The sequence below is a fragment of the Lichenostomus cassidix genome, chromosome 1Aa, assembly GCF_008360975.1.
Source record: "Lichenostomus cassidix isolate B80296 chromosome 1Aa, HeHo_3.0, whole genome shotgun sequence".
Taxonomy (NCBI): domain Eukaryota; kingdom Metazoa; phylum Chordata; class Aves; order Passeriformes; family Meliphagidae; genus Lichenostomus; species Lichenostomus cassidix.
In genome coordinates, this window is record NC_139480.1 from 15,980,626 (window position 1) to 15,992,912 (window position 12,287).

General features: G+C 37.5%; 1 long non-coding RNA gene across 6 annotated transcripts in view; it reads right to left on the minus strand.

Annotated features, from left to right (window-relative positions):
• Positions 1 to 711: 711 nt before the first annotated feature.
• The window catches only part of LOC146443239 (uncharacterized), a 68,066-nt gene continuing 56,490 nt past the window's right edge, over positions 712 to 12,287 (minus strand). For all 6 annotated transcript variants that reach the window (XR_014846448.1, XR_014846453.1, XR_014846449.1 and 3 more), the window contains 2 exons: positions 6,973 to 7,174; positions 712 to 937 (listed from right to left, as the gene is read on the minus strand). This is a non-coding gene — a long non-coding RNA (uncharacterized LOC146443239). The remainder of the gene's footprint in view (positions 938 to 6,972; positions 7,175 to 12,287) is intronic.

Genomic DNA, 12,287 nt, shown 5'->3' on the forward strand with positions numbered 1-12,287 from the left:
AAGGGGACAGATTCCTCCCAAGAAAACAATGATATATTTATTTTCCCACAGTATGTAGGTAGTTCATCTCATAGTTTTGTAGAAAGGCATGAAAAAAACCCAAAGGATATAAAACCCATGTGTGATCCATGTTCTTTTATAAACACGGTATTTCTAAGATTTCTGTAATTCAGTATTTATTTACAATAACACCAACGATAACTTTTAATACCCTGTAAAACACTGATAAGAGTTGGAAAAGCTGGAAAGAGATGTTCCATCTGAACATTCAATGGCTCGTATTACCCCTCTTTTTGTATACCTATAAATGCAGTGCTTCCTTCCTCTTTAGGTATTGTACTGGAAAATGCAACAAAAGAAAGAAGAATGAATGATTGTTTAAGTGTTGCTGGCTAGTCTTAGATGGTTGGCTCATAAGTGTTTTAAAAAGATTAAAAATTTAACATTAAATTGCATTTGCTATTTGATTTATAGCAGCAAAAAGATAATTTAGTTTTAGAGTGGTCCACTCCAGCACTAGGTGTTATGGAAATTATCTGTGAGAAGTTCTGTAAATCCCCAAAAGTTACTATTTTAAAAAGACATGAGTAAATGAAAGAAATTAATTTTATCTAGTTAAAATATTGAGGGACTAATCCTGGTGCGATTACCACTGACTCTTAATAAGGTGGAGGAAGGCTGCCTGCCACAGGCAATTTGGCAGTGGCTGTGACTTCGAGGGTTGTTTCAGTCAATTGTTCAGCTGTCTCCAGTGCAGCCTTTTGCAGGAGGATGGGTGTATTTGCCTTTGGCAATGTCCAAGACTCTACAGTTTTGGCAGTGCTCCTGTTCTGGTCTCCTGTTCCTCTCCCTGGGCTCCTCTGATCATCCCAGGTTCCAGCCCTCACCCCATCTGTGGGGACAGGGTCAGCTTGCTCCTTCTTGGTGGCCATGATCTCTGGAAGTTCACAACTCAGAAAGATGCCTTTTCAAAACACATGGAGGAAATCTCTCCATGTTAACCAAGAATTCCTGGGTTTTTTTTTTCTTTTGTATCTGTTTTGTTATGGATTTTGAAAGAAAACAAATTTTTTTCTACAGATGTTTCCTTATTTATGTTTATACATGGCAAAGCATATGGATGCTGCCATGACAGTCAAGTGCTTTCAAAATTAGACTTAATGAGCACTAATGACAGCCAAACCACACTATTGCTATTGCATTTTCAGTGTACTGTTTTCAGTGTACACTGTATCATTTACTTTAATGATGATTATATCTATCCCAGAAGTCAGAACCTGGTTTAAGCTTTTAAAAATGTGATTTTAGAATATGTTCTATTTTTCATTCAAAGTACTACTTTTGCCAGTTTTTACAGTGCATGTTAAATGCATTTACACAAATCTTTACACTTCAAAACAGAAAGACTTCAGAATTCATCAAAACTATGATACAATCTAACATTTTGGAAAACCGTGAAAATATGTTGGGAAGGAACCTATTAACACAGAGGCTAGCTGTTTTGACCCATCTCTGTAGCCATGTTAATAAACCTGCATTTTGCAAAGGCTGACATGTAAGGAACAGGAAGAAAAGAGTGGCAAAGCATCACTGCAGGAGCAAAAAAAAATGTATTTTGTACAAGTAGCCCTGTAAGGGATGTTCAGTAAAAACACTACATCCCAGGAAAGGGCTTTTGTTCTAAATGGACTGTGGTTTTGGTTCTATTTTGAGGTCTCGATTTCTTTTGGGGAAGATTTTTGCTGTCAAATTATTTCAGTTTCATCAGAGTTTCCAACTGTGTCCAGAAGGAGACGAGAGTGGATATTGCCCTTGTAGTTAAATAGACTACCCATTGTAAGAGATTTGGGAAAATTAAAAGACTACAAACGAAGTCAGGAACTCACCTTTTGGGCTTGTGTGCCCAGAGACTGTAAATACATTTGGAAGCCACTATCTATTGACAGATGGCTGTCTTTTAGGCCATGTTTTAGCTCAAGTTTTTATGCATTCACTTAAAGGTATTAGCAAAAAAAGTTATTATATAATTATAAAATGTGTAATAGGCAGAGCAGTATCCTCCTATCATATGAGTCAAGCAATGGGCAAAGACTATGTGACCAAAGAAGTTAATCAAGGGAATATAAATGTTTTAGAATTAAAGTTGTTTAGTGTCTTCCTTTTACTCTTCAGACATTTTCAAAGTGCTTACTCAAAGACAAAATATTGTAAGAAAATTAAGAAAAATATGAACACATGAATATTGTATTATTGTGGTGTGTATGAGTGGTATTAATGTTCACGTCTGCCTACTAACATCTCCAGTAAGGCGGTTGTAAAGCTATTTTCTCTGCTAAATATTTCCCAGTAATAAGCATTTCCTTTACCATTCTTCCTCCCCCACCATGTCCCCACCTCCCAAATGTCAAGGACATTTGAGACATGCAACTTTTTTAAATGCTTAGTAGCCATAAGATTTTAGAAGAAGTGTCACGATTTCTCATGTCTGACTCAGGACTCTTCATCATTTGGGTTTAGCAGAATTGCACATACATTGGTGCATTAAGCTGCAGAAACAGTGAATTCTCTCAGCCTTATCTTGTTTCAGTTTGTAGGAGATAAACATTTTCCATCTCCACACCAATAGAGACAGATCCTCACGGAGAATCCAAACTAAATGTCATTTGTCAGGAAGAGATGTCCAGATTTCTAGGCATCCAGACAATATCCTTTCATGGAAATGTAGCTTAAGACAGGGTCATTTGTACTCAGCACTTAAGGCTGAGTAAAAACAGGACAGACCTATTTATAGCAAACCAAAAAAGGAAATATTTTTCCACTAGTCCAGAAAAAATAAATCTGCAACATAGTCAAGAATCCAAGAATGTTAGTGAAGTGAAGAATAAGGAAAAGAGTAGACAATCACAAAGTCAGACAAACCAGTCAGCAACTGCAAAAAACATTAAGAGATTCAGGGATCAGGATTGAAGATCAAGAGCCTAGAACACATCTGTAAGTAAGAGGCATATCATACAGAAATCACTGTGGATTTTCCAAGTGGATGCATCCCACAGGGCAGCCCTTCTCTTTTTTTGCAGATTAATTACAGCCAGATGTAGCTTGATTGCCCAGGTGGAACTGACTGAGACACACAGAGGCTGAACTTCCAATTTCTTTTTGGAACAGAGGTTTCACAGAGCATTTAACCTAGTGTTTCTTTATCTCCAAGGACTGGTTTTATTTCCCCTCAGAAAATTCCAAAGAAAAAATATCTGAGGTGGTTTGAAGGATAGCCCCTCTCTTTTTGTTGCCACTCGGAATCAGCAGATGGAAACAGCAGGCTGCAGGAACTGAGCTCTCAGTTGGTGTCTGAGCAATTGTCTCATGCCAAGAGAATTGAGAAGGCCACAGAGGAACCAGCTCCCAGCCAGCATTTGGACAAAAGCCATGCCAAGGTGGTTAAGCAGCCTGCAGGGAAATCTGGCTTCTGCCAGTGTGTAGATGAAGTGCAAGGCACAGTGAAATGTGACTCCCAGCTGGCACAAAGGCAAAAATCCATGCCAAGATAGTTGATCCAGTCACAGAAAGACGGCCTTTGTTGGTACCAGGCCAGATATCAGTAGCAGTGAGTCGAGAAAAGCTTTCAAAACTCTCCTGTCTCTTGATTCAGATATGAGTCCCTCAGAGCAAGCAGAAAAGTTTCATTATCATTTTCTGAATCTCAGGGGAAAGCAGAATTCCAACCTTGTTTTTACAGCAACCAGAAGGAAAAATTTCTATTTCCAGAAAGAACATACATAAGGCCAGGGATGACATGCATAGCAAGAGGAGGAAAGTCCATCCTGTACATGTACACCCTGAGCTTCCTTGAAACATTCTTAGAGCTTTCTGACATCAATGAGTCATTTGCATCCAATGCATCTAATTCAATTGTCATTCTGTGAGGTTGTTTCTACTTCACTATCATCTCAAGAAGAATGAGATGGTGGTTTGTGCTCACTGTATGTAGAGATAGACCTGCTTCCTTTCCTCATCGTCTTAGAGGGATTTATGGCATGGCTATTTTTCTCCTTAGGATATACCCACACATGTTCAGAAACTGCTTGCAATTTAACTGGTAAAAATATTGGTAAGAAAGGGCACCTTCCTTAGACTTTCAGAAGTTTTACAGGGTGACCAAAGAATGGCTTTTTTCACACAGCTCCTTGAGAGGGAGCAAAAAGTCTCATTAACAAGGATCTCCAGAACTCTGTGAAGCAAAAAAAAAAAAAAGATACTTTTCAAGCTGGGACATTACTAATGCTCTCAAATATGTAGCCAAGGTTTTCATTCAGGAGAACAAATGGAATCTAATTTCATGGGTGTTTTCAGGAAATAACTTTCTCACCTTCCAAACATAAACATATATTTGTCTTTGATTCTTACTATCCAAATTTATTTTATTTGTCAATAAAGTAAATTAATTTTACCCAAGTCAAATGTGTGATGACAACTGGTAAGTGATCTCCCTGTGACAACCCGTGCACTTTTCCGTCTTATTTTTTGTCCCATCCTGTTTGAGAAGGCTTAGAGAGTGTCTGGGTTTGGTCTGGCAGCTAGCCAAGACAAACCCATGAACATTTACTTTGCTTTCTATTCTGATTTTCTAGGGGAAAGGCAATTGAGCCAAGACATATCCAAGAGCTAATCCAAAGACAATTTTTCTCTACTTTACTATTGTCATGTGCAGGAATTTTTGTCAAGAAATAGGATTTTTTTCCACTTTGTCAGTCAGTCATAATTTTCAAATATGCTGCAAGGCAGACAAACATATCACTTTGAGGTACCAACATGAAACAATATTTATGATTAACAAGTTTGGGTTTACAGATTGAGATGATTGAACAATTATTTTGTATCTGTAGAATTATTACAATGAATCCTTTGTAAACTCTTTAGTCAGAAAGCCTCTTCAAATTTTGTGATTATCAACACTTCAACACATTTTAGGGTGCCAGAAAAATAGTTTGACTGAAGTAACTGGTTTTCAAACTAATTAATGCTTGTCACAGACTATATTCTTACAGTAGGTTCCTAAATACTGCTTTCTAAAATCCTTTTTCCCCCCCTATTAACATTTTCCTAGAATTTTTGCCTTGGAGATTAAAATTTTTCAAGCCTAGCTTAAATCTGCAGTTTGTTTATTTTTCTGCAGTGTTTGAATTAATACCATTTAGTTCTCTGGAATTTAAGTAGACTGAAATTGACTTCTGTTATAAATTGCCTTATGACTACTTGCTGAAGAACTGTACTGATGAATCAGCTGAACCTAGAAAATTAGAAATTGGCAGATATTTATTCTTTATTGAGAGCAGTGCATTTGAGTGTTCCAGGAAAAATTGGTTTTGACTTGGCTGAGCTGTGGAGGTTTGAAAATAATGCCTCTAAAATATGCCTTGTGCACGGAAACTGAGTTCTTTTAGCATGTCTCACTAGTGTTCTTAGTAAATCAGGTTGCAGTGACACCCAGCAGACAGCCCAGAGTGCAAGGGAAGCTCAGAGTACTGCTGAAAGACAAGATGGTTCCAAAGACCCTTCCTTATTCAATCTGTATTGGCACACACCCTGACAAGTATGTGCACCATGTACTCAAAGGCTTCCCAGACACTGACTGCAATATGCTTTGTTTTAGATCTGCTAACCAACAAAGAAATGCTTTTTCCAGGGTTTTGTGCTTGTGATAGTTCCAGATGATCTACTTTATTATGCATTTATAATCACATTTATGTTACCTTAATAAAGCAGCTAAAAAGAGCTTACTGGGAGGAGAAAGTGAGATTTTTCCTTCCCTGAGGGACTTACTGAGCATACTCAAGAGGATCTTGGAGACAGGAGAGTCAGATACAGTCACCAATAAGAGTCTGACACTCATGAAAGGACATTTTACAGTGGAGAAAAGGTAGCAAAAATACTTTAGAGGGGTCTAGAAGGGTCTGAGATTGGTGCGACGCAGAAGATGATTGAGTAGGGAAAAGCAAGGATAACAGACAAAGGATATCAATCAAATTTCCTTTATTTGAGTATTCTTTACTTAAATAACTAAATATTTGCTTTTTATTTAAAGAAATTATGTCCTTTGAGGGTCTTAAAATATTTTGGTTTTACAGCAGACTCATTAGATGTGGAAGACACAGTGACATCCACACTGAAACTTTGGTTTTGATCATACCAGATCACAGTTAGAGCAGAGCAAAAATAGCTGGCATTTTGTGGAAGCTGAAACATGTTAGCATTTCGTTCACAGAATAAAAGGAAATACAATGAATAGTGGGGCCAAAACTCTCTTTTTGAAATAAGGTAGCATTTATATTTATCAGTGTTTTAAGTGTAGGAAGAGTCAACATTTCATTAAATAAGGTCAGTAATAGAACAGCAGAAAAATAGTCACAAAATTCTTTCATCAATGCTGCAGGATCACAATAAGGAAAAGCTCACCAAGTGTGACACAAATTAGATTGTGACTGGTTTCACTCTAGCCTATATGACCTCAAGGAAATTGTTCACAGTAACAGAAATTTCTGAAGGTTGTGCTGAAATTTTCAACTACTTTTTTTATTAGATTGATATTTTCCAAAAATTGAAATCCTTGAAGTGAATGTTTATAGAGTATGAAGTCTTTTAGATCAAATGCACAATGCTTAAAGGGTTTAGAAAATCACAGAATATTTAGGGTGGGAAGGGCCATCTGGAGATCATGCAGTCCAACCCCCCTGCCAAAGCAGGGTCACCTAAAGCAGGTGACACGGGAATGTGTCCAGGTTGGTTTGGAATGTTTCCAGAGAGGGAGACTCCACAACCTCTCTGGACAGCTGTTCCAGTGCTCTGCCACCCTAAATATAAAGAAGTTCTCCCTCATGTTGAGGTGAAACTTCTTGTGTTTCAGTTCATGGACATTGCTCCTCATCCTGTCGCTGGCACCACAGAAAAGTCTGGCACCATCCTCGTGGCACCCACCTTTGAGATATTTGTATTGATGAGATCCCCTCTCAGTCTTCTCTTCTCTAGACTAAATAGGCCAAGCTCCAGCAATCTCTCCTCATGACAGAGATGCTCCAGACCTTTCATCATCTTTATGGCCTCTTCCAGGCACTCTCTGGTAGTTCCTTGTATTTTACTGAGGAGCTCAGAACTGGAGGAGTTTATGTTATACATTAATCTGTAATAAAATAAAAAATGCTCAGTGAAGTATGGGCAAGGTAAGGGAACAATATGTTTTCTTTTTTTTCTTACAGTTTGTGAGTTACAAATGAGGTAGACATTTTTTGTTGATAATAATGATCTGAACAAGGTTTATTATGGCAACTTTAGTATGGCAGTTATGCAGAAGAGCCTAAAAATGGACTTTCAGAGCTATAATTTCTGTGGTCATAGAGCTCATTTCTGTGGTCATGGAGCTCATTTTCCAGTACAAAGGCTTCTGTAAAGACTAAGGATGACATCTATCCCACATGAACCTTATTAAAACATCCTTAAAGAAATGTAGTTTATTTATGGATTTTGGGAAAGTTCTTGAAATGAGGATAACATTTGTGATCATATAAATATGACACAGATTAAATCTCTTGACAGCTACGCAGTTATTAAAACAAAACAAACAAAAAAAACCCAACCAACCAAACAAAAAACAAAACAAAGCTAACAAACAAAACTATTATTTTCAAATTTATTCCTCATCAAAAAATTCAGAAAAAAAATGAAGTACTAACTGTAGAGAACAATTCAAGGGAATTTATCTGAATTTAGTTTTCTATCTGCCTCTCATTTGACTGTATCTTTGTTAGATGGGTATTTCTTAATCACATTGGCAATGAAAATGCCCAAATTCAGTATGTCAAGAACTATAACAATTTTGCTGGGATGTGTACATCTTTTCCAAGATCCATTTATTCATTCTTATGTTGAACTCAAAAATAATTTGATCTCTTAATTTTCCCAAATAACTTCTGACAGTGTAACTACTAAATTTATGTTGCAAAAATCTCCTGAAGGTATTAAGACTTTTCTCATTTTTAGTCATGATAATTCATTTTTGCCTAAAAAGATTAGGATTCTTGGGTCACTAAATTATTTTCCATTTCCCTTATCTATGATAAAAGCACTTTATAAATTGATATCTGTAAGCTTTCTGGTTTTACTGAAAATATGCTGGACATAGAGCATACCTTGATCATACTGTCTTTCTTCTGGTTTCTGATACACCACCTTTTTGGAAACATCATCAAATCTTAATGAAACATATGTGTACATATCCTTTTCTGCTTGGAAATTTTCTGTAGTGCTGGCTAGATAAATTCTCTGAATGGTTCTTCGGAACAGGCACATCAGAAAAGTGGAGACTAATGCATGCTGACCTGCCATATGGGCAGGATTTCACTGAAACCCTTTTTTTCTTCTTATGAGACATACATACAAATCCCAGAAGCTATGTACACAGTTTTGTGTTTAATAACATAGTGCAGCATACTGTTCACAAAAGTATGTAGGCACAGATGAATCATGAACATAAACAGAGGGAGACAGATTGTATACATTGAGCCTCTGTGTCTAACTCTCACACCAAGCACAGTGGATGCCAGTCCTTACGCCTGCGGCAGCAACAACCCTCAGAACCTCTACCCTGGGCCTCAGAAGCATCTTATTAACCCCAAAAGAGCCACAGATTCTGTATTACCTGCTGTAAGTCTCTCCTCTGGAGACACCTGCAGACTCCCTGTCTCCTGGGCCTTCAGCATGGAAATAATCTTTGCTGCAACCCTGAGCAGCTTTATCAGCTTCCCTTGAGTTACGCTCACGGGCTCTGCTCCTCACCTTGTCACTCACAGCAGGGTGACAGTATCAAAGCTGGTAAATTTTGTTGTGCAATCAGCTGCTGTGTTGCAGACAGACACAACAAATTCTCTGCTGAAGGAGTTTGAACAGGGGGCCAAAAACTACAGTTAGTAAGAGAAGACAGATTTTTTTAAAGATGGAGAGAGTGGATAGGACACTACAGAGACAAAGGAGGAGGAATGTGCAGAAACATAATAGCCAGAAGACACCAATGACAGAAGTAATCTTTAGACTGTAAAAGGATGAGACAAGAAGGGCTCGAGGGGGATATATTTTTTAGAAAGAGCAAACAAAATCCCAAAGAAATGGAGCAGAGCCGTCCATCCTGTGCATTTGTGGAAAAAAAACAGCACAACATTCCCTCTTTCTGCTAACATCTGGTCACAAAAGGAAGCCAAGAACCAGTCAAAGAAGAGCATTTCACTGGCAAACACATGCCAGAATTCTTGCTATCACTATCATACAGCACTGGTCCATGTCTCAGGCAGAGATTTAATGACTATGTAACTTGAAGAAAATAAATGTACACAAGGGTGCTTATTTCCCCCCCAAAATTGTGGGGTTTGAGATGAAACAAAGAATTTCAACTGAGAAAGAAGAAAAACTCTTAATGTTGTGTAGTCACATTCAAAATGTTTCTCTACATGGAGCCTTTGGCTGAAGACTCCAAGAAGGGCTGGAGATCCCTAGATGATGTGGTGGAATTGCCTCCCCTCAGCACACACATGACGTTTAAATATCCAGCCAGCCACAAGATGTCAGCACACTCAACGGGAATTCTTACAAAACCTAAAATCTGTATAAATGGGGTATTTCTGCGTCACACATCTCTCTTCCTGCTATTAATGGCAAAAAGAAAAAGATGTTTCTGAGGAGTTACATGAAATTTCACATTCGGGCTCTGCCTTCAAAGTGGAAATACCTGATCTATCATGGTCTGACCATAGTACCTTAATGAGAGTAAAATGCTGAGACAGAACAGAGAACATGGTTTTCTCTTCCCATTCTGAAACCAAAGGATGTTGGACAAGCTCATAATAAAATAGCTCATAAACACTTTAAAATAGCTCATAAAAGCTTAAAAAATATTCAGTAACAGAAAGTAAGCTCTGGCCAGCTGCTTAGATGTTTTAGACTGCACACTCAGTCTTGAAATCCTGCTTCAGTACCTCTCCAGAAATTACTTCAACTCGATAAAGTGTCCAGATACCTGTTTCATGGCCTTCATCGTCACAATATCTATAAACCCTTAAATACAAATTGTACAGGTGTACTCTGGCTTGTGTGTTAAGTACCATAAGTGGAGACCATAAGGGATGTGGGCACAGCACAAAATACATTAATCATGTCCACTTCCTTTCAAAAATAGTTCAGACTCAAGATGTCATGATATCAGTAGTCTTTTGCAATTTGTATACTGATCAAAATATTCAGCTAGTTATTCCTACTACTGCATTCTTATCTACAAATATTCAAGTTTCACCTTGGGCAGAAAAATGCCTGGAACCTTCCTGGAGAATATAGTCAGAATTCCATCTATGTTACTTGAATTCTTTCAGCACATCAATGTAGCCACAGCAGATGGTATATGAGAGGCTTTCTGGGGAGATTGGGGTAGCTAGATTCTCTCATCCTGACCTCCATATTAGGTAAATTAGTAGTCAAAATATACAACTAAGTTAGTGGCATCTGGATAAATACAAGCTACTTGGAAAGACCAGCATGCCTCCTGTAGAGGAGAGTTCTGTAACGTGGGTATTTTGGGGGTTTTTTTTGACAAAGTCATTAAATATGAAAATAAGAATGATTTAGTTGATATAGTCTATCTGTATGTCCAAAAGACTTGACAATGCCACCTGTCACGCCTTTTAAAGAAAATCATAGAATCTTAGAATAATAAAATATGCCAAGTTGGAAGGCACCCATGAGGATGATTGAGTCCAACCCCTGGCCCTGCACAGGACACCCCAAGGATCACACTGTGTCTCTATGGTCTTTTACAGGGGGCTGAGGTGAGACTTGTGCTTTACAGTGACTTCATGCAAGTCCTAGAAAAGGCATTTTGTAGGGAGCTTGGCAAGTTTGCTGTTAATACTAAATTATTCAGAATAGGAAAAATGCAGACTGACTGTGAAGAATTGCTGCAGAAACTCATGAGGCTGATTGGGCAATAATATGGCAGATGAAATGCAGTGCAGAAAAATGTAAAGTGATGCACAAGAGGAGAAAACCCACAAATTCACATATAAAATGATGAGCTCCAAGCTAAGTGCTACCTCTCAGAAGAAAAATCTTGAGATAATGAGAGTTAGCTCCACAAATATGTCAGTCCTATGCTGAATAACAAAAAAAAGACAAAAAAAAAAAAACCAAACCCAAATCAAATGTTAGTAACTCTTAGGAAAAAAAATAGAACAAAACAGAGAACAAGGTAATTCTCAGCTGAATAAATCATGAATCAAATATAAAACAAGTTCTGGCCTCTCTCCCATTATCCTCCCATATTCAAAAGGATATAGCAGAATTTGAAATTATTATCAAAATAATTGAAGCAACAATAATTATTAAAGGTAAGGATTTATTTCCAAGTGGCAAAACTGAGGCATATAGAGTCAGCTAAGACTCTTCTATCTAGAGAAGAACTAAACTACAAGGAAGAGTAAACATGTCCATAAACTCACAGAAAGGCTGAGCTGAGAGATGACCCCCAGCTGGATGGCCCTTTCTGACTGACATAGTACAGCCATTCCACTGTGCTGCTCACATTCTGGCCAACAGGTAATATGAACTAATAAGAAGCATTTTGGCTATTAATTTAGCTATTGGCTAGTATCACCTCCAGAGCTTTTATTATCTGTGATGCTGCCATTTATCAAGCGCATTTTGATTAGTAAATTCACTTTTTTGGAAGAAAATAAGTAGAAAGCTTTTGAGAACAAAGATTAGGAATAATATAGTGATGGTATTACTCATATTATAAAATAGAATAATTATATCTATAATCTGGTAATATGCCCATCTTAATCATTACCCAGGTAAAAGTCTAATTGAAATTAATGAACATTTTCCCAGAGGAATGGTTTCAGGATTCTCTTCTATATAGATTATTTATATCATGTTCATCACCATAGTTTCTGAATCCATTCCAGTAGTACATTAAGCAATGTGACTAACATCTGTCACATGTTTTTTTCTTCAGTCTCTCTCCAGGGAGATAAATATATGCAGTAGAGTTTCTTGTATCCAAAAGGAATTTTGCCAGGTGAAGAGAGGAAGAGAAGATAAAAAAATCAAGGTGGGGAAAATATTCGGGGGTTTTTTTTTTTCTATTAATATACAATTTGCTTTATATTTATATTAGTGAAATCATGGGGGAAAATATGCACTGCATTTAGACCTTGCTATTTCAATTTTCAGCCTTGCTTTTGAGTATGACCTTG